We start from the raw sequence: 26,562 nt of genomic DNA, 5'->3' as shown, positions 1-26,562 counted from the left end.
GCCATTTTTGCTCATTAGGGTGCTTCCTCTGCTGTAGTGAGCAAGTTTATTTTGAGGGAAAGAGCATGGTGTGTTGGAGACCCAAGAGAAGCCAGAGAGGCTAAAGCTTAGCAAGATGTGGGATCAGTCAAGTTGGAGAACTTGGGAGAACTTTCAGGCCAAGTAAAGGACAACAAATGGGAATTTTTGGTGGATTTGAGGCTGGAGAAGGGCAGGGTTCATTTTACATCTTATAGGATCTGCCTGCAGCATAGAGAAAGTATTGAATATAGATTAGTTGGGGAAGCTGTAGTAAGTTGTGGTGGTGGCAGTGGAGATGGAGAAAACTAGACATTCAGAAATATTTCAGATACAAATTAGGACTGTAGGTGATTGGTTGTATATGCACCTGTCAATGCTGAGAGAAAGGCAGGTGTCAAAGGTAAGTCAGGTTTTTCGTTCTATAGTTCTATAGCCTGTAATAGAATTCAGTGCTTTCTAAAAATAGATGCTTAGCTAATGTGGGATTCCTGATTAGATACACACAGCGGTTTCATCCTTGCTTTTTAGATTGCTTAGCAATCTAATAATTAACTTATCCAATATTTGAAATTTTACAATGAGCAAGGCACGGCCCTTGTGAGGATGGCTCTGAATGTGGCCTGACACAAAATCATAGATTTACTTAAAATGGTATGAGATTTTTTTTTGTGATTTTGTGTCACAATGTATTTAATGTGTGGTCCAAGACAGCTCTTATTGCAGTGTGGTGCAGAGACACCCAACGTTTGGACAGCCTTGCAAGGTTCCTAGATACCTTCCTGTAACTCGTGTCTTGTAGGGTTTCGATATTTCTTTAATTTTCCAAATTTATTTAATATATTTACTATGTATTTTCAAGGTTTATATCTTATGGCCTATTTTTTGTTGGTTCTGACCAATGATCATTCATACATTTATTTAAACCCCTATTGAACCTAATTGTACTTTTAGCCATGTATTTGTAATGACAAGTTCATAGGTGTCTGTTCATTAAAGAAAATACAATAGTAACTTTTCAAGGGGTCTTAAAACAATCGTCTACAAACTTTGAGGCTTGCAGTTTTTAATTCTAATATTTTGGGATTTAATAATCACCCCACCTGTTCATGGCCTTCAAGTCTTAGGATAAATGCTATCCCATTTTACTTTTGTCCTTTAAACAGAAATAGTCTTGTCTTTTTTATCTGTTTTTATAAAAATATACTCTTGATTGATTTAGCTGTTTCTAAAGGGGCCTTGACCAAGTCTGTTATTTCCTTTTTGGTTTACTAGATATTTGATAGTTATTTCACTCAATTATCTAGGTCATGGCTGAAAATACTTAAACTAACACTGGACCTCGAGCTAGTTTCTAAGCATGTTATTTCCCTTTGGATAGTTCTTATCCATTGATGAAATTTTAAAATGCAATTTTAACCAGTTTGTAACCATTTAATAAATATGTGTTATATGAAACCTAAAAGACTTTCTAAAATTTCTCTTTTGTTCTTGATTAGGTTATTTAAAAAGGGTGTCACTTGGTATCCTATTTTTTGTAATATGGTGTATGCTTACTCTTTACTTTTCTAGAGGTGAAAATTAGATTAGTGGGCATATAAATTTCAGAATCACTGAATCTAATGTCCTGCCACCTTCAACATTCTGTGCCCCGATGGAATTTTTTTTAATTAGGCACATTTCCAATTTTATTTGTTTTTATGAATTCTTTTGAATGAAAACTATTGACTCAGTTCTTTTAGTATCACAGAATGCCTTTCATTGAACTTTTAGATTTAAAAAAGATCAGTTAAGTCATCTTTAATTAGGGCCTTTCTTGTTTGTACTTGATTTTCAATCCAATTATTATATTTCTTGTTTGTTTTTTAAGTTTGGTTTTGGAAAAGAAAATTATCTTTGTCTTTAGGGTGTGCAAGTTTTTGTGTAAGTTATGGTTTTCTCTTTTTCTAACTACTGTTTCCTTTTAAACAACTACTGCTAAATTTGAGATGTTATATAAATTAATGGTTTCTCAAAGTTAATAGCTTAGTGCAAGTTTAACTTTAATAACATCAGAAGTATAAATGCTACAGACTTAGGAAAACATCATTTGGAAGTTTAATTATTTAAATTTCTTTTATGCTTATATTTTTATAAATTTTGAATAACAAAATTTTAATTTCAGTTTTTAAATTTTATTCCTTTTGATGGATGATGGCAGGCATTAAAGAAAAAGTTAACTGTGCTCTTGGTTAGCTGAATCAAGTTCATGTTGACAGTAAGAAGAAAATTCACTTTCTATTATAAGAAGGAGCTTCCCCATAGAGAGTTAATTAACTACTGGATGGAAAAGTCAAGGACTCAGGGCTTAGTTTACAACAAGCCTGGATCCTGGGAGATGCCAGCAAGGCAGAGACTGTGGCTGAAATTGAATCGGTGTTGGCAGGAAGTCTCAAAAACATGCACTACACATCTGCTGAATCAAATATTCCAGAAACCACAGACTACAGAATTCTAACAGTGAAACTCCAAAGCATGCCTACATGTTTAAATGTTACAGGATGATTACCATGCTAAGTTAGGTTTCTGTCAACTAATGAAGTGAAAAATTAAAAATTCTAATTATACTCTTGATGAGTTAACCTTTTCTGAAGAAACACCTTTCCCCTTTGTGGCAATATTGTCTCTCGCACGTTATTTGTCGTGTTTGATGTACAGAAAAGCCTTCAAAAGTCTGGCAACCTGAGAATCTTCAGAAGTTAACATTTGGTTTGCTGTTAGGAAGTCTTGCATTATTGGCCCTCCCTCTTTTATTGAGAAATAATTCACATATAAAATTCACCCTTTTAAGTATACAGTTCAGTGGTTTTTAGTATACTCCTACAGTTTGCAGTCATCACCACTATCTAAGTCAGAACATTTTCACCACCCCAAAATGACCCCCATTTTCCCCTTGTTCTAGCCCCTGGCACCTGATCTTCTGTTTGTCTCTATGGGTTTGTGTAGTCTTTATGGTTCAAATAAATGGAATTATACAGTATGTAGCCCTTTGTGTCTTTGACCTTTTCTTTTTAAAGAATCTACAAATAGTGATGAATCTTATTTAGCAGTACTTTAGAATTCATTTCCACACTGCAGTGATTATTCTATTAAATACTACCCCTTTTCAACAAGAAAGAACACCTGTCATTATGAATTGCATGTGTGACCGTTTCTGCCTGGATTTCTCAGACTAGTGGATCAGTAGAGGAGGGTTACTTACTTGCCCTCCTCCATCACCTGTTCTGTCTGTATTAGACTTTTCTCTAAGGTCATTGAAAACCAGTGTATACATATCAAAACCTTTTTCTTTGGGTGATCATAAGACTAGAGTTACAAATGTAATTTTGAGTCACTGCACCTACAGTGGGCTATATATGTGTATGTACATGTGTGTAAGTGTGTATATACCTACATATATTTCCTAACTCTGACCCCTAAGAGGGCCTGAAAGCAATTACAATCTTGAAACAATGAGTATACTAGTTCTCAGATCTTAGTTTCTTAATATCATTCTCTATGCTCTTTAGAGAAATGGCTTGTTGTGCCAGAAATCAATGAAGTGTTGAAAGAATGATAAAACCATGTTAAAAGCACACAGACACCAGCTTGAAGGAGCTCTACCAGCCAAATCAGTGACATGTTGAACATCCAAACAAATGATGGATTGAGCTCATTGAATAAATTGAAATGCATGAGTACATACTGAAGTAAATAAATGAATAAATAAATGAGGTTAAATGGAATGTTCTACCTTACAGTAGAATACCCACTAATAATCTAGATAAATGTTGGAATTTGAAAATCACCTTTGGTGATGGTCATAGTAATAATTGATTTAGGCAAAATCATCAGTGAATGCTATAACTAATGAGTGAAAGTTTGATGAGAAGTAGGACATTTGCGTAGTTTCACAATATCTCTCCAGAAAATACTTACTAATTACTTTTTAATAAGTACAAAATACTTACTAACTCTGAGGGAAATTTTGGCAGGTGTCATCTTAACCAAGTGATAGAAATTACCAACCCGAATAATGGGACAAGTCAACATTGTGTGTCTCCTGATATAAACTTAGAATAACATAGTGTCAGTTCTGTGGCATTCTTGCCAAAAATACATAAATCTATCCAATCACAAGGAAACATCAGAATAATCTAGATTGAGGAACATTCTATAAAGTAACCACCATTTATGCTTCAGAATCGTCAAGGTCATGAATGACTGAGGAGATATTACAAGTTGAAGGGGACTAAGGAGATGTGACAGTGAAATGCAAAACATGATTCTGGATTGGATCATGAACAATTTTGGAAGCCTTGGTGACATTTGGAGTAGGTCTCTGCTTTGAATTTTGTTGAATTGTTGATTTTGTTAATTGTACTGTGGTTATGCAGGGGCAGTATCTCTGGCTTTAAGAAATATACACAGAAATGTTAGAGGGTAATGGGACATTGTGAATGCAACTTAATTTCAAATAGTTCAGAAAAAAATTTATATGTGTGCTTGTGAGAATGTAAGTTTATTCAGGGTAACATGTTAACAGGTGGGGGAGCTGGATCAAAGGTTTATATGAATTCTTTGTTCTATTGCAACTTTTTGTTAGTTTTAAATTATTCCACAGTAATTTTTAAATGTTCTTGTATCTTCTAAAGTTGAGTAGCCCTATGGCCCAACTTACATAGAATGCTCTATTTTGCAAGAAAAAGGTTGTTTTTTTTCCAAAGGTAACTTTAAACTCACCTTTATAGAAAATAGGTGAGTGGAAGATTATGCTTTGGATATAACAAGGTTGACATAGGACTTTTGTTTTCTTTTATCTTAAAAGATCTTATACTCCAGAGTACATTAATCATTTTTAAACAGAGATGCACGAGGACAAATAGAATCCTGAAGGACAAAATGCCCCGGGCATTCATCCCCTGACCTAACCAAATGACAGACCTTGAAGCAAGTTCAAAGCTGCAGAAATAACTGGCTCTGACATGTACCAAGATTGGGGAAAATACTTCCCACATCCTTGAAATAAATACTTAGTCTTTAAAGAGAATAAAAGAAAAAATAGTATTATATTTCATAAATTGAATTTAATAGTTGAACAGTTCACATTATTCATTTGTGATTTTATTGTTACTTGGGGAAAGGTAAAGTTAAGTATATTTTTATATCCATTCTTCACCTCCCCAACCTCAGCCCACTTCTTTAAGGTGGTGTGCAGGAGAACTGAAAGTTGGTGTGTGTTCCCTCTGTCTCTCTCTCCACACACACATGCAAACATATGTATTACATATGTATATATAATATATAACTGAAAGCTTTGTATATATACACACACATATATATATATTAAAGATTTTATTTATTTTTAGAGAGAGGGGAAGAGAGGGAGAAAGAGAGGGAGAGAAACATTGATGTGAGAAACATCAATTGGTTGCCTCTCGCCTGTACCCCAGCCTGGGACCAGGCCTCCAACTCAGACATGTGCCCTGTCTAGGAATTGAACTTGCAACCATTAGCTTTATGAGATGATACTCAACCAACTGAGCTATGCCAGGTAGGGCAAAAGCTTGTAATATATTCATTGCTTCGCCCAAGTGTCAGGTGTAAGTTTGTTGGATGTTTTCCTTTCAGTGCCATTAGGCCCAGACAGATTAAATTTCATTTCACACCCCTTAGTTTGTCATTGATGGTCTTTTGTAGTGGTACTATCTCTCTAACCTTTCTTAACTTTTTTGCCCAGGAGAAATCTTCAGACATACTTATATTTATTTTACCCTGAAAAAAGTCCTTGGTTCTAATTACATGATTCTCTCACCTCTATTATTTTCTGAATTTTGCTACTTATATGACAAAGCACATCATGGGTTCCATTTGCTTCTGGAAGCAGTTTCTAATCACTCTTGGTCTATGGTGATTTTTCTGTTTTTACTAATCTTATAGCTTGTTTATTAGTACTTTTTCTTTGATTTAATCATATATTTCCTATTAAATCTTTTGCATTTTTGTTTTACTATTTGTGTCTGTACCCATGCCTTCTCAACTAATTTGTAAATTCCAAAAGAGGAGATACTATATTTACCCCTCACAATCTTCCTGACAGTGTCTAGCTGTTTTTTTAAATTGAATTACTTTTTAATGTATGCAGTTATCCTTTAAGTATGTGTTACTTAATATGGATGTAAATCTTTAAAAATTGGCATTTTATTTTGCTTCCTGGCATCTGTTTAAAGTTAAAATGATTTTTAAAAATAAATTGGAGTAGGTAAATTTCTTTCTCCGTGAATAACTGGAAAGAACAGCATAAAAGAAAATGAGCAGAGGAAATTTATCTTTTATATTAAAAGTTATCATCTCTTAACATTGTTTAAGAATGCCCAAATACTCACAGATTAATTATAATGCTAGTAAAAGACACTTTCAGTTTTCTTTGGATAATTTAATGTAGCACTTGCCTTTTTAATAGAATATGGACTATAAAATGTTTTAAAGAAAGCAAAAAAGTGCTCATGCTTGCCTGATACTAGGATAAAGAGATTTAATAAAGAATATGTTGGGGATAGGTTAAAAAGAACAAGTAGAAATCTAGAAGATTATGAAAATATTCATCACCCTTTTCAAATGGGTGTTATTTATTTGATCAAATAATTCTTATGTGTGTATTTGATTTCAGGGAACCAAAATATCATGCCAGAATTTTGCTTTTAGTATATTTTAGGCCAGTTCCTTTAATGTTATTTAAGATCAATGTGAGCAACATTTCTTGCCAGTATAGTAGTTATATTTTCGATCAGTCAGATTTTTTAAATATCCAAAGCTTTCTATATGAAAAACTTCCTTTTTCTCTTTCAGCTATTAATAATTTTTTTAAAAAATAACATGCATCTGTAAACTCACCATTGGAGGGGAAAAAGCTGTGACTCTGGCAACAATCCACATCTCATTATATTGCGAAGGTTCATCCATATTATTGCGTATCACTGTGGTTCATTTGTTTTAAATGCTCTGCAGTCTGTTTGGTTATTCCATGGTTTATTTACTTTCCCATTGATGGACATTTGGATTGCTTGTAAGCTTTTGGCATTCTGAAGACATATGTTCTTGGATATCTCCTCTCTTGTACAACTTTTGGGGAATGCACACCTATAAGTAGAAATGTTGGGCCATATGGTATATAAATGTTCAGTTTTAGGAGATTCAACTGTTTTCCAAAGTGTTAGTCCCTTTGAGTTGGCTCCTGAGTTCTTTTGATATAATCCCAGTAGTCTTTGAGAGCTTGAGAGTATTTCTAGTATGACAAAATGTTTAGGGGTCATCTTATACATTTTTTGTTCCAGATCTGACACCAGCCTTTATTCTAAGGAATCTTAGTTCTTTTGGAAATGTACCATATATATGTAGAGGCCACAGCTTGGGCACCAAGCATGTCCACCATTTGACTGGACATAGCTTCTAGGCCTTAATGGATAAAGATAAGAAATATGTATTTTTTTAAGATTTTATTTTTATTTTTATTTTTAGAGAGGAAATGGAGGGAGAAAGAGAGAGAGAGAGAAAAACATCAATGTGTGGTTGCTGGGGGTCATGGCCTGCAACCCAGGCATGTACCCTGACTGGGAATCGAACCTGCGACATTTTGGTTCACAGCCCGCGCTCAATCCACTGAGCTATGCCAGCCAGGGCTAGAAATATGTATTTTTTAGTAGAAAAACACACCATGAGTTCATACTGATATTTTCAATTCATATTCAGTAACACAGGATTTTTACTTGCTGGATTTTATTTATTGTATCTCTTTTCTCATTTTGAAAATTTTGATTCTAAATGATATCAACATAATTATTTAAACTTAAACTAAAACATAGAGTTTTAGAATAACAATATTATTACTAGTGATATGATTACCAAAAACAGTTAATATCTTGGTATTTCTTCCCTCTCCCTCCTTTAGGATATTCCATGAGGGCTGAATAGCAAATTGCTGTGTTTTAAAGTCACTTGAATTGATACTTGGTGTGGCTGAATTTTATTTTTCTTTTCATTTTTAAGATTGGCTTCCCTCCTTCATTTTTATTTAATTGCACTTTATAATTTAGTAAATCACTATATTATTCCCAAATCAAATATGTAAAACAAGATACATTTAGAGAAATCTAGCTTTCATTTCTTTGTACTCCAATGATGTAAGCCAGGTCAAGGAAGAGCACTTGCTCCTTTTAAGGTTCTTTGACTTTTGGCATTTTAATTATGTGTTTTGGTGTAGGTCTCTTTGGGTTCATCTTATTGGGGACTCGCTGTGCTTCCTGGACTCACACATTTTTCCTTCAGCCAGTTAGGGCAGCTTCCATCCTTATTCTTCAAATAGATTTTCAGTCCCTTTGTTATCTCCTTTTAGGATCCCCATAATGTGACTGTTGGTACACTTGATGTTGTCCCAAAGGTTTCCTAAACTATTTTCACTTTTTTAAAGCTCTTTTTTCTTTTCCAGTTCAGTGTTTTCTGCCACCTTGTCTTCCTGATTGTTGATGCTGATTCAGTACTCTGCTTCGACTAATCTGCTGTTGATTCCATCTAGTGTATTCTTCATTTCAGTTATTGAACTTTTCAGTTCTGATTGGCTCTTCTAAAAATGGTTTCTACCTCATTTTTAATGTTTTCTACCTTTTGGTTGAAGTTCTCACTGAGTGCATCTATTGTACTCACAAGTTCATGAACATCCTTATAACTAGTGTTTTTAACTCTATATCTGGTTGACTGCATGTCTCCATTTTGTTTCATTTGTTTTATGGAGTTTTGTCTTGTTCTTTAATTGGGGGCATTTAATTGGGGGCTTTGTCTCCTCATTTTGACTGACTCCCTCCCTATGTTTTTTTCTATGTATGATAGCAGGTAGATCTCCTACACCTCCCTGTCTTGATAGGTTGGCCCTATATAGTAGGTGTCTTGTGGGGCTTCTTGGTACAGTCTCCCTGGTCACCTGAGCTGGGTACTCCAGGAGTATTCTATGTGTGGGTTGGGTATGCCCTCCTATTGTAGTTGGATCTTGATTACTGCTGGCATGTCAGTGAGTGGGGTTGACTCCACTTCAAGCTGACTCACCATGAGAGAGCTGGCCACGACTACAGCAGAAGAGGTGTTGTGTCAGGGCTGGCCCTGCAGAGAGAGTTGATTTGTTGGGACTCTGGTGCCAATTGAAGCTGCCCTTTGGATGTGTCATTTGTGGAGCTGGATGGGTACCCTGGTGTGGTCTGAGTCTGGCCACTGGGTTTGTTGGGTCTGGAGGGGCTCTGGTTCAGGTTAAGGTCAGGTGCTATTTATGCAGGGATTGGGGTCACCTAATAGGAGCTACACAATGATCTGTGGTTGGTTGCCACTTGTGAAAGGCTTGGAGGTGCTTGGGAAAGACTGTGTTGTAAATCAAGGCTAGCTGCCACTTGCTTTGGGTTTGGGACCTTTTGGCGGGCATTACAATGCTAGCTGAGGCCAGCTGCCACTTGTGCCAGGCCTGTGGTTGCTTAGTTGGAGCTGTTACAGGCCAAGACTGGGTGCCACTTGTGCCAGATTTGGGGCCACTTGTTGGGAGTCACAATGCAAACTGAGACTAGTTGCTGCCTGTACTGTGCATGGGGCTGCTTGGCAGGATATATAATGTATGCTGAGTGTGGCTGCCACTTGTGTAAAATTTATGGACATTTTAGGAAGTTTGCAGCACAAGCCTAAGGCAGCTGCTATTGGTGTGGGGTTTGCAGTTCCTTGAGTAAATCTGGAGCATAAGCTGAGCCAGGCTGCTCTGGGTGAGCAAGTTGGGTGAGGTCTCAGTGAATCACCAGGGTGGTACAAACAATGTTAACAAGCTTAATGCAGAGCACAGATTTGCGTCCCCTCCCTCCCCCCCCCCCCCCCCCCACACACACACCATCCAGCTGCAGTGGTCTGGCTGGATGGAAGGAGAGCTCAACAAAGGAACAATGGCACCTGCCAACACTTCCATCCCTCCAGTGGTTAGACAGGGTTTCCCTAACTACTGCCCCTCTCCAGCCCTTGCCCTGAAGTATGTCCCTGGTGCTTTCTGAGCTACTGTCCTGCAGCGGAACTTAGAGTGAATGAGTTTGTGCACTGGCCCTTTAATAGCAGCTTGTCTTGTCTCCCACAGCCCTTTGTCTCTTTGGGACATAATCCCCACTGATTTTCGTAGCCAGATGTTATGGGCGCTCCTCTTCCCAGCAGTAGTGTCTCCAGGCTGAGGAGCCCAATGGGGAGCTGGGACTCCTTGCTTTTCAGGGGGGACCTGTGCAGCTGAGGTAGCCCTCCTATTTCTTAATCGCCATACCATGGGTGTGGAACCTGCCCATTCCCCTTCTCTACCTCTCCTGCTATTCTGAACATAGCTTCTTCATTATATCCTTAGTTACTTGATATAATTATATCCTTAGTTACTTCAGTTCAGTTGGTCTTCAGGTGGTTTTCAATGATGATTTTTCTATAATTAAGTTGTAATTTTGATGTGATCATGGGGGGAGGCAATCTCAGAATTTACCTACTCCTCTGTCTTGACCAGAACTCTCATTTTCCTTTTTTAGAAATGGTAGACACTTGAACATCATTAAGTATATACAGATAGGTATAGAAATAAATGAAAGCTAACCGAATTTTTCTTATAAAAGTAGGAAAGGTTTGTACTGTATGTAAGAAGTAATGAGTTTTAGGGGCTTGGATTTTGAAATCTTTTTTTTTAATATTTTATTTATTTATTTTTTAGAGAGGGAAGGGAGGGTGATGATAGAGAGAAACATCAATGTGTGGTTGCTGGGGGTTATGACCTGCAACCCAGGAATGTACCCTGGCTGGGAATCGAACCTGGGACACTTTGGTTCCCAGCCCGCGCTCAATCCACTGAGCTATGCCAGCCAGGGATTTTGAAATCTTAGAGTAAATGCAAGTGCTTTAGGGAAGAGATTTAGACCAATTTAGAAAACATTGATAAAGTAGAATTTAGTGGATAGTTATTGACTAGATAACTATCCACTAAGCAGCAGCAGTAAGTTAAGCAGCAAGGAAGAAGGAGTAGAAAACAATATGTAAATTTCTTTCTTGAGCAATGAAATGAATGGTAGTACTATTCAAGAAGATTAGAATTACAGGAAGATGGAAAGGTTTGTTTGTTGAAGATGAGAGGTTCAAGTTTTGGTCCTCAGTGAGTAAGAAACATCATATGCAGCAATTCTCATATGCAGCACCTCTCAAGAGTTGGAGTTGATGGAGGGGAGACAGCATACTGTGCTTGAGATTTAATTTTGTGGAAGGAAATTGAAGCTGTAGGAGAAGAAAAGATAACTCAGGGATAGTAGATAAAGTGAGAAGGAAAGAGGATCCAGGACAGAATTCTTAGGAATACTAAGTATAAGTTGGAAAATAAATGGCATTTAAGGAAGGGTGGTCAGAGGGCTAGGAAGTAAACTAGTCTGGGGAGCACAGGGGGAAAGAATCTTTCCAGAAAGGGGATGGTTAATACATCTCCTTTTCCCCCACTCCTCAGTCTCCAGTAAACACCATTTTACTTTTTATGAGTCTGATTTTTTTTTTTTAGGTTCCATATATAAGTGAGATCCTGTGATATTTGTCTTTGTTTCTGGCTTATTTTACTTCAGCATAATATCCTCAAGGTTCACCCATGTTGTTGAAAATGGCAGACTTTTCTTTTTTAAAACTGAATGATATTCCATTGTGTGTATATATTTCACATTTTCTTTACCCATTCATGTACCTATGGACAGTAAGGTCTTGGCTATTGTGAATAATGTTACTTTGCCGTCCTTTTGTTTTTAAATTCTTTAAATGGATATTTAGCACAAATTATATTTTTATTATTGTTTAGTTCAAAATACTTAACATTTTTTCTATTAAGTTTTTTAAAAGTATTTTTTATTGATTATGCTATTAGTTTTCCCAATTTTTCCCCCTTTATTCCCCCTCCACCTTGCCTCCCCCTCCCTCTAGTATTCCCCTCCCCCTTAGTTCATGTCCATGGGTTGTACATATAAGTTCTTTGAGTCCTCTGTTTCCTATACCATTTTTTATCTTTCCCCATCTATTTTATACCTACTAGTTATGCTTTTTCTTTCCTGTACCTTTCCCCCCCATTCCTCCCTTCCCCCTCCCCACTGAATTCCCTCTGTGTGATGTCCATTTCTCTGATTCTGTTCCTGCTCTGGTTGTTTGCTAAGTTTTTGTTTTTGTTGTTTTTCTTTTAGGTTCATTTGTTAATAGTTGTAAGTTTGTTGTCATTTTATTGTTTTGACCTTCATATTCATATTTTTTACCTTCTTTTTCTTAGATATTTTTGACCTTCCTTTTCTTAGATAAGCCCCTTTAACATTTCATACAATAAGGGCTTGGTGGTGATGAGCTCCTTTAACTTGACCTTACCTGGGAAACACTTTATCTGCCCTTTCATTCTAAATGAAAGCTTTGCCAGATAGAGTAATCTTGGATGTAGGTCATTGCCTTTCATGATTTTAAATACTTCTTTCCAGCCCGTTCTTGCCTGCAAGGTTTCTTTTGAGAAATCAGCTGATAGGTTTATAGGAACTCCTTTGCAGATAACTGTCTTCTTTTCTCTTGCTGCTTTTAGGATTTTCTCTCTGTCTTTAATCTTGGGTAACTTAATGATGATGTGCCTTGGTGTGTTCCTCTTTGGGTCCAACTTCTTTGGGACTCTCTGAGCTTCCTGGACTTTCTAGAAGTCTATTTTCTTTGCCAGATTGGGGAAGTTTTCCTTCATTATTTGTTCAAATAAGTTTTCCATTTCTTGCTGTTGTTCTTCCCCTTCTGGCACCCCTATAATTCAGATATTGGAATGTTTCAGGTTGTCCCAGAGAATCCTTAGCCTCTTTTCATTTTTTTTGGATTCTTGTGTCTTTGTTCTGATCCAGTTGGATGTTTATTTTTTCCTTTTGTTCCAAATTGTTGCTTTGAATCCTGGTTTCCTTCTTATCACTGTTGGTTCCCTGAATATTTAGCTTTATTTCATTTTGGGTATCTTTCATTTGTTCTTTCATTTTTCAACTAAGCTCAATCAGTTCTGTGAGCATTTTGATTACCAGGGCTTTAAATTCTCCATCAGATAGGATGGCAATCTCCTCATTGCTTAGTTCTGAGGTTTTGCTATGTTCTTTCATTTGGGCCATATTTCTTTGTCTTGGTGCACCTGATAAGTTGTAAGGGGCAGGGCCTTAGGTATTCACCTGGAAGGGCAACCCTCTTTGCTGAGCTGTTTGTGGGGGTGGGGCCAGAGAAGGAACAACGCAGCTTGCCTGCTTGTCTCTATCACACTTTCCAACAGACTCTCGAGTCAGACTGGAAGTATCTCCCCCTGTGGCAACCCCAGCCTTAGCCCACAGTCAGCTGTGAATCTCAGTTTTTCCCTTAAGTCAGTCCCTCCCTCGCAGCTCTGCAGAGCTGGGCAGTCAGCCCCACCCTTCAGCCACCTTGCCAAGTTTTTTCTGAGGTGGCCCGCATGGCCCACCTTAGTGATCTGGTTGTTCTGGTTGATTTTTTTCTTTAATTCCTTGGTTGTTGGAGTTCCATACAGTTTGGTTTTCTGGTGCTTCTGGTTGTTTATTGATTTTAGATTGGTTGTTGTCCTCCTTTTGGTTTTGTGAGAAAGTGAAGAGTTTCTACCTACGCCTCCATTTTGGCTGGAACTCTGAATCTTAATTTTTTTCTTTCACTCATGGTTATTTAGAAGTATGTTTCTTCATTTCTCACATATTATAATTTATTTCAGCTCTATTTTTGTTGTTAATTTCAAGTTTAATTAGAGAATTTGTTTTGTATTATCTCATTTGTTAAAACTTGTTTTGCCCTATTTGATTTTTTAATCTCCAAATTGAGTTAGAAAAGAGTATATATTCTGCAATTTCTGAGTGTGGTATTCTCTGTATGCCCATTCAGCCAAGTTTGTTAATGGTGTTTTTTAATCTCTGTTTATTTTCTGATTATTTTTCCTGATTAGTCAATCAGAAACAGTAAATTTCTTTATTCTTTTACTTCTGTTAATTTTTATTTTATATATATTTGAGGTTGTGTTATCGTTTGCATACTCATTATAAATTATTTTTTCATGGTGAACTAAAACACCATTGTTATAAATTGACACTCTTTCTAAAATGCTGTTTAATCTTAAAGTCTTTTTTGGGGGGGCTTAATATTCATATAACTGCACCAGGCAACTTTTAGTTAGTACTTTTGTGATAAATCTTTTTTTCTTTTTCTTTGAATTTTTTTGTATCCTTATATTTTAGATGTATCTCTTTTAAATGTCACATGTTCGCTTTTTATTTATTTTTTTTTTTAAATCCAGTCCAACAATCTTTTATTTTTGCTGGATTACTTAATCCATTTACATTTGATGGAATTACTTATATTTTCAGGTTTATAGTTACCATTTTATTTTGTGATTTTCACTTGCTCTTATTTTATATTTCTTTTTCCTCTCCTTTCTTGCCTTCTTTTGTATTTTTTTTTTAACTTTAAACTTAAAAAAAGACTTAATTTTTTTAGAGCGCTTTTAGGCTACAGCAAACTGAACAGAAGGTACAGAGTTCTCATAATTCCATTGTCCGCCCCGCCCCCCCCCCCCCCCCACAGCCTCCCTGACCAGAATGGTACACTGGTTACAGTTGATGAACTTACACTGACATGTCATCATCCAAATTTTACACTAGGATTAACTCTTGGTCTTGTACACTCCATGGCCTTTGACAAATGTATAATGATACTTATTTACTGTTGAAGTATAGTGCAGAACAGTTTCACTGTCCTAAAAATCCTCCGTGCTTTGCTTATTATTTATCTCTTCCTCACTCAAACCCACAGCAACGACTGATCCTTTCTATTATGTCCTTTTCCAGAATGCCATATAGTTGGAATCATTATGGATGTAGCCTTTTCAAATTGATTTTTTCTAAAGATTTTATTTATTTATTTTTAGAGAGAGGACAAGGGAGGGAGAAAGAAAGGGAGAGAAACATCAATGTGTGGTTGCCTCTCACGTGGCCCCTACTGCAACCCAGGAATATGCCTTGACTGGGAATCAATCTGTTGACCCTTTGGTTTGCAGGCCAGCACTCAGTCCACTGAGCCACACCAGCCAAGGCTCAAATTGATTTCTTTTACTTAGTAATATACATATAAAGTTCCTCTATGTGTTTTCATGGCTTGATAGCTCATTTCTTTTTAGTATTGAATACTGTTCCATTGTCTGTATGTACAATGGTTTATTTATCCACTCACCTACTGAATTCTTGGTTGCCTCCAAATTTTGGCAATTATATGCAAAGCTTTTACAAACATCTGTGTGTAGGTTTTTGTGTCAACAAGTGTTTTAATTTTGTTTGGGCAAATAAGGAATGTGATTGCTGGGCTATGGCAAAAGTTTATTTTGTTTTGTAAGAAACTGCTAAACTGTCTTCCAAAGAGGTGTTATTTCCACCATCAATGAATGAAAGTCCTTGTTTCATTAACATTTGGTGGTGTCAGTATTTTGGATCTTCTAATAGGTATGTATTGATATCTCATTGTTGGATTGGTATTTTCTTATCATTCCATTATCCCCTTCCACTAGTCGGGAGGTTACTCATTTCTGTTCCTGTAGTGGTTACCCTAAAAATTAAACATATTGTATTTAACTTTTAATTGTATAAGGCTAATTTCTCCACAGACAATAATAAGGACCTTAGAATTTTTAAATTACTTTTGCTTACCTCATGGCTTGTATGTTATAAATGATTTGTATTGTTGTCACATAACCCCACCAGTGCTGTTCTGGAGCAGCTGTGGGATTTGATTGCCTACCTCCAAGAAGTGTGACTCCCAATACAAAAGTTTGGTGAAAAAAGAAAGGGGTCGTTTATTTAGAGGTTATACAGATTCAGAATAATGGCAAATTTCTACCGTTAAAGTTCCACTCCCTTTAAAACCACCCAACAACACAGTCATGCCTCCCTTTGCCAAACCAGGCCAGTTTCAGGGTGCTTCACTCAGAGATACCATCTTTCAGAAAAGCAGAAGTCTGCAGATCAGCATTTCCAGTCGCAGTTCAGCTCCAAGCATCTCTCATGAATCCAGTGGCCAGGCAGGTCCCTGCAGCTCCATCAGCTTTGCTACTGTCTTCTCCAGGCAGACTTTCAGGGCAACCTCCTCATGGCAGATGCACCAACTCTTTCAGACCTAACAGTGGATCTCCTTTTTCACTGCAGATCTCATGGCTCTCTCTCCTCCTAACCTCCAGCCCACCCTAATTTAAACACTCGTCTCGGAATTTTCTATGTGATCTCACATCCTGTCCTTTCTCTGGTGCCTAAGTGTCCACCATTTTTGCCAGTTCCTCAGTGTCTTTTACCCTCTTTTGACTGCCATCTTCAGTCAGGGCAAGAGTTCCCAGTGACACAGGGACATGAGGGGGATGGCATCTGCCCCCTGCTCCTCGAGCAGGTGCAGTATGAGCTCTCCCCTGGCCCCCCTCCACCATGTCACAAGTCACTGCATGTTCTCAGAGTCACATACACAATTCGCCCTGGGCAGCATCTTTCTTCCCTTCAGGAAGGCAAGGCTATTAACTTGCCTCTTGTTATGCCATGTACCTTAAAGACTGTACCATCTGCTGGTCCCTTCCCCAATCAAGGATTGTGGGAGTTGTTCCTCTACTTCCAGGAGACCCATGCTCTACCCCCCATTGCATTTCAATTCTCTCTCTTTTTTTTTTAAGAGAGGGAGAGAAGTATCAATGTGTGGTTACCTCTCACATACCCCCTACTGGGGACCTGGCCTGCAACCCAGGCATGTGCCCTGCCTGGGAATTGAACCAGTGGCCCTTTGGTTCACAGGCCCACATGCAATCCACTAAGCTACACTAGCCAGGGCTCAATTCTCTTTTTTTGAGACCTCAAGGGAAATTATTATTATGAGCTTAATGCAGGCTTTTATACTTTGTTTCTTGCTTTTCTTTTTCCCTTTTTTTAACTCCAAAGAGTCCATGGAGACATTTGGTCCATCCAAAAAGGTCCTTGAAATGTGGTCTTGTGCAAAATGTCTGCAGAGACATTTGGTCCAAAGTTAATATATCCCACTTTTCTGTAAGATTTGAAATCCAACCCAACTTACCTATAACCTGTGTGCCACTACCAGCTAGGTCACTGAGGCAAAAAGGATCATTATTGACAATACAGCTACAGCTCAATTATCGGGTCAACAAAACATGATAGTATATTTTATGTACTATCTTATGCACTAAGACAGTATATTAATCATATCAACCAAAAGTAGAAATAAGCATTATGGGCTATGTGAACCCAGGGCCATTTTCTAAATGTGGATGGTTTGGACAGGACCAAATATCCACTAATCTCAGATCCCCATCTGGTATTATTTTCTTTCTGCCAAAAGTGCCATATATTCATAGAGTTGTGTTCACTCAAAGTTACCGGTACCAGACTCTTTTAGCTTTAGTTTTTCTGTCTGAAGATGCCCTCATTTTGCCCTAATTCTTGAAAGATGTTAGTACTGAGTACAAATTTCTAGATTCATACTTATTTTCTTTCAGCGCATGGTTTTTCTTGTGGCCATTCAAGTCAGTGAGCTAACTTGTTTCATTGAAGCCATTCCAGCTGCTTTTAAGATCTTGGCTTTGTCTTTGGCATTATGCAAGTAGTTGCATTGTGCTTTTTTTTCCTTTTTAAATACTGCTTTGGATTTGTTGAGCTTCTTGAATATGTCAATTATTGTTTTTCATCAATGGGGGAAATTTTTTAATATATCTTCCAATTATGCCTCTGCCACAATCTCTGTTCTTGAGCAAGAATCACACATACTACAGAATTTCTTACTTATACTCCTCAGTTTCCTAAACTACTCTAAGTATTTTAAACAAACTCTCAAACTAATAATTTCATCTTTTCCAGCTCTTTTAAATCTGCTAATTTTTTTCACTGAGTTTTCAATTTCAGTTATGTTTTTCATTTCTAGGAGTTTTATTTATATATAGGAGTTTCTCTGCAGCATTTTTAACATTAGGTTTATTTTTTAACTATAATAAGCATAGCTATTTTATAATCCATGCATCATAATTTCAACATACTACCTCTTTGAGCTTGTTTCTTCTTTCTATTGCTTTTACTAGTTCTTGCTTATCATAACTTGTATCATTGTCATTTTTTGTTTGAAAATTAATATAGGCAAGTCTTTAGGGTCTGGAATGAAGTATATACAGGCATACTTCAGAGATACTCCAGGTTTGGTTCCAGACTACCACAATAAAGCAAGTCATGCAAATTTTTTGGTTTCCTAATGCATATAAAAAGTTATGTTTACACTATACTTAAGTCTATTAAATGTGCAATAGCCATTATGTGTAAAAAGCAATGTATATGCCTGATTAGAAATATTTGTTGAAAGATGCTAACCATTATCTGAGACTTTAGCGGGTTGTAATCTTTTTGCTGGTGGAGGGTCTTCGCTTAGTAAAAAACAAAATATCTGTGTAGCACAATAAAACAGGGTATGCCTGCATTTATTCCTCCAAGTAGAATTGTGTTCTGCTTTTGAAGTCACTTAATCTGGCGCCACTGTGAGCTAAATTAAAAACTTAAAGTACTTTAGACACCCAGGTCATGATAATTTGGACTGCAGTTCTCTGTAATGCCTGACTTTTGGCTACAATTCCTCAGGAACAGTAAGTATCCTTTGGCCCTATTCAATGCAAGGGCAACTTTCTTTGGAGTCCTTTAGGGATAGAGGAGGTTGTATGGATTTATTTCTGCTTCATTTTCACATAGAGAATGTAGCACTTAAGGGCTCAAGCTTTGTAGTAGAGAGAGTTGTGTCTTGGATTCCCTAACTTTGGAAGGTCTAGACTGTCTTTTTTCCTCTTGAATTTAAAAGTCTTTTTTCCTCTCAAATTTAAAAGCTACATTACAGTTTTCCTCTTATTTTATATTTAAGGCTCTGAGTTATCTATTACCACATAGCTTATGCCTATATATATATATATATATATATATGAAGAATGCTTATTATATATATGCTTATTATATACATATAATAAGAATGCTTATATTATATGTATATAATAAGCATTCTTTAGTGTCATTTTATTCTACAGGCAAAACAAGAACAAATGTCACCCTCATATATTCTTTTTGCTAAACTGTTGTAATTACAGGCTAAGCTTCTCAGAGGCCTACTCTCTCATCCTTCTATTTCACTGACCATAGTATCCCATATCATTGTAGTTGGAGCCTTGGGGTTCTAGGCTAGGGTTAGGATCCTGAGAGCTATGGCTCTCACAATCTTAGGAGACTTTATTATTAGAATTTACCTCTAGGATTATTGGATCTCTGGACCAGAATAGCAAAAAGGAAGTTTTTAGGAAGTTTTATTAAAGTCAGAAAAAGTTTTGGAATTATAGCCACATTTTATAGTACTTCTTATTCAAGTTCCACGTATTATTATAGAGCCCAGTCTCATGACAATAGTAATCTAATGCATAAGTGACAAACAACTAGAGGTTCTAGCAAAGCAAACCTTTGCAGACCACTGTCCATTTTTTTTTTGCCATGTTATATTCAGACTCTAGAGCACAGGTGGCAAACACAAGGCCTGCGGGCTGAATCTGGCCCTCCGGATTCATCTGGTTTGTTTTATCCAACTCGGCACCTTGTTTCTACCCAGTGGCAGCACCAAGTTCACACTTAACTGTTAAGGAATAGTTACATTTATACAGTCCTAAAATTACATTCAGCCCTTTGAAGGCAACCATGAGGCTGATGTGGCCCCTGGTGAAAATAAATTTGACACCCCTGCTCTAGAGAATATAAATGTTCCATAAACAGTTGAATATTTTTAGGTAGATATGGGCTCTACTTGATATTGTGGCACTAAGGATATCACTTGGATTGTTTCTGTGTTCAGCTTTAAATAAGTGACATAAATTGTACCTGTCAATAAGGGATAAGGTGAAAAACGAAATGTCCAAAGACAAAAGAAAGGGCAACTTATCACACATTGCCCGTAAGAGGTAAGAAACAGCATGGTGATAGAGGCCTAGTGCTGGAGAACAGAAATAGACACTATCCAAAGATGATTTGATTGCATGCATACCTCTGCTGTTTAACTGGGGAACCTAGACTAGTTTTCAGATTGAATTGAAACCCTTCATTTTCATATGAAAACCCTTCATTCTCTTGCTCTCTTTCTCTCTGTCTCTCTCTCTCACACACACACACACACACACACACACACTCACTCTCACACTTTAATATACTTCAACACTGACTACTATTGTAAGCCAAAGTGTATTTGGCTCTCTTGGCTTCCAGTACTGCAGGTTGGCAAGTTGGAGAACTGGTATGCTTACCAGCCAGGGAATTCTGTAATCTAAACCATGGCTCCCTACTGCTAGAAAAAGAATAGGATTGGCTCTCTCAAGTATAGATAATAGATATAATGTCTTTGGAAGGGCCTTAGAGTACCTTACTCTTCCCTCCAGTTTACTTTAGTAATGCTTAGTTTTAACTGTATAGAAAGACAGTGTTGGTTATAGTACCATATTTTTTGGACTATAAGACATCCCCCTACCCCCCTGCCCAAATTTGGGAGGAATAATGGTTGTTAATGCTGCTGTTGAGTTTTGTTTACATTTACATTGGTGAAATATTATGTTATTTATGTTCTTCAATATTTTACTACATTTTTTGCTTCAAAATATTTTTTCCTATTTTCCTCTAAAACCTAGGTGTGTCTTATGGTCTGAAAAATACAATAATTCATGTGAACTGTTTATCACTTATGCTTGATTGCCATATAGGACAATAATAGTGACTTCTATTCATCATGTACATTATTAATTAAGTGCCAGGTTAATATTGTAAATTTAACTTGATCATGGATGAACATTTAAAGAAGTTATTGCTGAACACTATAATAGGTACATTAATTTTACAAACTCTAATACTTATTTACTGAGGAAACTAGACTAGTATGTCTTCCTTATACACAATGAAATAGACTTTAAAATGTGATGGTGAGTGAAGAACAAGAGCCAGAGCCTGCCCTGTTGCCCCCAGGAAGCCTAAAGAGTTAAGAGAGGAAAAGGTATATATGTCATTGCCCTTGCAATGAAGGTACGTCATGGAAGAGGTCACCCCATGATTCCCATTTTTCTCTCAATTTGGGAATTCAAACACATTCTATATTAAAAATGTGTTTCTTTGGAAATAATAAGTAATTAGTGTGAGCTCATTGGAAATAAATATTTTCAGAGTTGAGAGCCTATATCAGGGTTCAAGTAGAATATTTAAATAGATCACAAAACCTAAAATTTTAATGCATCTAAAATTATTAAACTTTTATAAGTGGAACAAAGATAACAAGTTAAGGTTTGGATTGGAGATGTAGTGTGGTAGTATCATGATGATTATGGTAGTTCTTGTTTCAAATACTGAGAGAGCTTTACCAAAGTTTTAGGATTATTGCCTAGTAAACACTAGGTGGTGCAATTGTGCAAGGACCATATAATGAAGTGTGTGGAGGGGTTTTTTTTTTTTTTTTTTGGAAGGCAGGAGAATGACATTAAAATTCTGGTTGCACAGATTCTTAGTAAATAAGAATTCTTAAAATATTAAAATGAATGATTTAGACAAAAGTCTCAAAGTTTGTATATTTATATTGCATTTTAAGCTCAACTAACTACAGAAAGAAAAAACCCACAAAACAGAAAATTGATTCAGTTTGGTTTTCTATAAGTATTTAGATATTGACTTGCTCTGTGACTGCAGTTAAACAGGATTGCCCTCCACTAGGTCAGATCAGTCTACAATGCCATAAGATTTGAGCAGTTATCTGTAATATCATGTATTTTATCTTATCAAGCGATTGTTTATCAGTTGAAACTTGAAAAGTAACTTTTCTTTTGGCATGTTGTGTCTTCTTTCATCCATTAAAAAAAAATAACCCTTGCATTGCTATGTAAGTCCAAGTCATGAAATTGTTAAATTAGTCATGAAATTGTTAAATTAAAGGTTTAGTTTCTAAAATGAAAAATAATTATTGTTAATTTACTTGCAGATAATTATTTAAAGCTATAATTCTTAATTTTGAAGTTTTTTTTTCCCTTCTAAAATCTTTTCCAATTTGAGATACAGTTCTTTTTGGAATTGAAAGAAAATCATGTTTCCCAGCAGTTTGGTGAATTGTGTTATTTCAGTTACATTTGCATTTAAATGTCTTTTGATATTTGGGAACACAAAATGAAGCTATTTAAAGTATTCACTGATAGTCACAGAAAAATCAGAATCAATTTAGGTACTTAAGTAGGCTATCATAACTGACAGAATTACACAAACTAGAAGTGTATTCCTATGTTATTTTTCTAACTGTGAATCATATATGCTCTATCAGACACAAAGTTAAACAAATTTGATTTTACATTTTATTAATGTAGTAAAACATAGGAGTATTTAAAAAACTTATTTTCCCTGTACAAATGACTATTACATTTTTAGAAGTTTAGACTTGTTTTATAAAACTCTTTTCTTCTAATGTCATATTACTTCTCTTCAAGACTATTTAGTATTTTTCATTTGCATCTTTGGTATTTTTATTTTGAGGTAATATTGTTTTATTACTCATGAATAAATTATATCTATTACACATTTATTTCAGAATATATTCAAGCTTCTTTATAATGTATAATACCGGTAGGTTATTATCAGTAATTAGCAGAAGAGATATGAAGGGAAGAGTCATTTCCCTTCTGTTTGTGAAACGGGGGTATATGTGTGCACAGACTCACAGAAACACATGCATCAGAGACGGTTTGGAATTACTTTAAGAGCATGCAGTCAGGCCATTGCTTGTGGCTTATTTGATGACATTTTTATTTTAAATTTATTTTTTGTTTCCTTTGAAACTTTGGAATGTAGCATGTAATTAATATTTTATTGGAAAAATATAGTATTTGAATCTTGCAACCTAGTTTTAGATAAAATGGTATGGTAACAATTTGTGGAATTGAAAAATTACTGTTTTTATCATAGTTGGCAGCCTTTATAAAATGACTTGCTGCTTTTGCAGATATATCCATTTTCACAATTGTCACTATTTAATGGCACCCATGTTAGCTACATTAGCCAGGGGGCTGAATAGCCATGGAAATGGGAGTAGCCTATGACCCCAGAAAATCATTCTTTTAAAAAAGGATTGAAACATTGGTGACAGAAAATTTGAATTGCTGTTGCAGCTACAGTGTTTGTTCTGTGAACACTTAATTTAGTTTAGAGCTATACTTTTTCTTTCAAATATGCCAGACTTTCAGAAGCATCAGATTTCCTTCAGGAAGAAAAAAAATGCTTCCTTCCCAGGCATATAGTATTTGAATGAGATATTCAGGCTTCAAACAGTTTCATTTAGGTAATACATATAGTCTTAAGAATGGGAATCCTCGCATTTGACACGCTTTGTTAAATATATAGCTCATTCAGACTTCCACCAAGATATTGCTATGCAGGCACTTATTTTGGATAATCCTTTTAATGACTGAGAGTCAACTGCTTAGCTGTGTAGAAGACTGTCAGAGTGTGGAGGTATAGGCATGTGTGCATATGTGTATGGGGGAGGTGTGTATTTATTATTGATGTATGCACATGTATATCTGTATATATTACGTAAGTTTGCTAAGGTTTTATAAAAAATTTTGATTTTGTACTATATATGTACATATTTATTTAGATATTTAAAAGATAAACTGTGCAAGCCTTAGTTTTGATGCATGGGAGCTACATATAGAATACTCGTTACAGTAAAGGGATTGCTATGGCTGATTGTTACATGCTGCCCAAAAATTTAGCCCAAAGAGATCTAAAAGTGATGTCAAAAAAGGCCAGGTGTTCTGTGGTGTCATTAGTTAGAAGTTACTAACTGGTTTGGCTTTTACGTAATTCTTGAACCCTTACTTTTAAATATTTAGTAATATATTTATCGATCAGAAAATGGATGCGGGGGGTGGGCAGAGGAAAGGGCAGAAACGCAACATTTGCTGCCTTAATACCAAGTGAGGTGAAAGGAAAACATTTGCTATATATTTTAATATCTGTTTCTCTATTCTCATAATGTTAAGTGATTTTGAAAAAATAAAAGAAGAGAAAATGTTATGGTAAAAATATTAATTAGCCCTGACCAATGTGGCTAAGTTGGTTGGGTGTTATCCTGCAAAGAGAAAGATTACTGGTTTGATTCCTGGCCAGGGCACATGACTGGTTTGCCAGTTAGGTCTCAGGTCGGGGTGCATACAAGAGGCAGCCAATCGGTGTTTCTCTCTCACATCAATGTTCTCCCCCCAACTCTTCCCCTCTCTTTAAAAAATTAAATAAGTAAATAAAGTCTTTTAAAAAATGTTTGAAAGTAATCTGAAGTTGTTTTTAACATTACACAAGTAATAAAGAATTATGAATGTTTATAACTTACTTTAGTACACTGTATTGAATTATAAATCCTAACAGTAAAAACTGTGTGCACCTTTAAAAAAAATCATCAAATATGCTTTTTAAATGAAAATGAGACCAATTAAAAACTGAAACACAGAATTTAGTTGTGGTTTTTGTTTTTTTTTATGTTTTTTTATTGTTTTTCAAGTACAGTTTTCTACCTTTCCCCCATCTTTCCCCACCACCCCAGCCCCTCACCTCCCTCCCCTGTTTCCACCCCCCCTCTTGTTATTGTCTGTGTGTCCTTTATAATTGTTCCTGCAAACCCTTCACCCTTTTTCCTTATAACCCTCCCCTCTCCCCTCTTGTCACTGTCAGCCTGTTCTCAATTTCAGTGTCTTTGGTTATATTTTGCTTGCTTGTTCATTTTGTTGATTAGGTTCCTGTTAAAGGTGAGATCATATGGTATTTGTGTTTCACCACCTGGCTTATTTTGCTCATCATAATGCTTTCCAGTTCCATCCATGCTGTCACAAAGGGTAGGAGCTCCTTCTTTCTTTTTGCTGCATAGAATTCTATTGTGTAAATGTACCATTGTTTTTTGATCCATTGATTTCCTGATGGGCACTTAGGTTGCTTCTAGCACTTGGCTATTGTAAATTGTGCTGCTACGAACACTGGGGTGCATAGATTCTTTTGGATTGGTGTTTCAGGGTTCTTAGGTTATAATCCTAGCAGTGGAATTGCTGGGTCAAAAGGCAGTTCCATTTTTAGTTTTTTGAGGAAATTCCATACTGTTTTCCATAGTGGTTGTACCAGTCTGCATTCCCACCAACAGTGTACTAGGTTCCCTTTTCTCCACAACTTTGCCAGCACTTGTTGTTTGTTGCTTTGTTTATGATGGCCATTCTCAATGGTGTGAGGTGGTATCTCATTGTGGTTTTACTTTGTATCTCTGTGATAGCTAGTGATACTGAGCATCTTTTCACATGTCTCTGGACCCTCTGTATGTCCTCCTTGGAGAAGTGTCTGTTCAAGTCCTTTGCCCATTTTTTACTTGGGTTGCTTGTCTTCTTAGAGTGGAGTTGTGTGAGTTCTTTATATATTTTGGAAATCAAACCCTTGTCTGAGGTTATCATTGGCAAATATATTTTCCCATATGGCTGGTTCTCTTTTCACTTTAATACTGTTTTCTTTAGCCATGCAGAAGCTTTTTATTTTGATGAAGTTCCATTTGTTTATTCTTTTCTTTATGTCCCTTGCTCTAGGGGATAGTTATATTTTAATTAGGAAAATACATAATAGATGGAGTTCTAGCTTGCTGCTTTTTTTGCATTTTGTATTTAACATAAGCAATCATATATAGAGACATTACTATCATGTATAATACAAAATATACTCACACGCTTTCTAGTCCACCATTAACATTTCTTTGTTTCTATATGGTTAGAGGTATCTCTTGCAAGCACAAAGTCCATTCCTTAGCCAGCCATAAGAGGGGTATACCAATAAGCTGCTCTCTCTACATAATTATCTGTTCTGAAAATAAAAATCTTATGTAGTGAATTTTCTGAATCCCATAGCTTTTAATTCCTTAGATTAATTTGTTTGCACTTGCTGTAAATACTCTCACTCTATAGGAATTTAACCTCATTATAAAAGAAAGACAAATATTTTGATGGTTTATAAGGATATTAATGGAGGCCAAATAAATACTTACGCCTATTGTTTATAAAAATAATTTGTAAAGTAAATATTGTTTCTTTTTTTTTTTAAGATTTTATTTATTTAGAGAGGGGAGAGAGGGAGAGAGAGAGAAACATCAATGTGCGGTTGCTGGGGGTCATGGCCTGCAACCTAGGCATGTGCCCTGACTGGGAATCGAACCTGCGATGCCTGGTTCACAGCCCGTGCTCAATCCACTGAGCTACGCCAGCCAGGGCAGTAAATATTGTTTCTTAACACAACAACTTATTTCTGTCTTGTATAGAATTGTTTAGACCATCTTTAAGCCACCTTTAAATAGTGATACAGAAAAGTTTCTATATAG

The 26,562-nt window shown here is 36.2% G+C and overlaps 1 long non-coding RNA gene across 1 annotated transcript; it reads left to right on the top strand.

The window, feature by feature from the left end:
• Window positions 1-438: 438 nt before the first annotated feature.
• On the top strand, window positions 439-26,121 carry LOC118501107. The gene is made up of 3 exons (XR_004903694.1): window positions 439-4,392; window positions 22,252-22,259; window positions 26,111-26,121. It is a non-coding gene; the product is annotated as an uncharacterized LOC118501107 (long non-coding RNA).
• The last annotated feature ends 441 nt before the right edge of the window (window positions 26,122-26,562 follow it).

The sequence above is a fragment of the Phyllostomus discolor genome, chromosome 6, assembly GCF_004126475.2.
Source record: "Phyllostomus discolor isolate MPI-MPIP mPhyDis1 chromosome 6, mPhyDis1.pri.v3, whole genome shotgun sequence".
In the NCBI taxonomy this organism is placed as follows: Eukaryota; Metazoa; Chordata; class Mammalia; order Chiroptera; family Phyllostomidae; genus Phyllostomus; species Phyllostomus discolor.
This window is presented reverse-complemented; position numbering and strand designations above follow the sequence as displayed.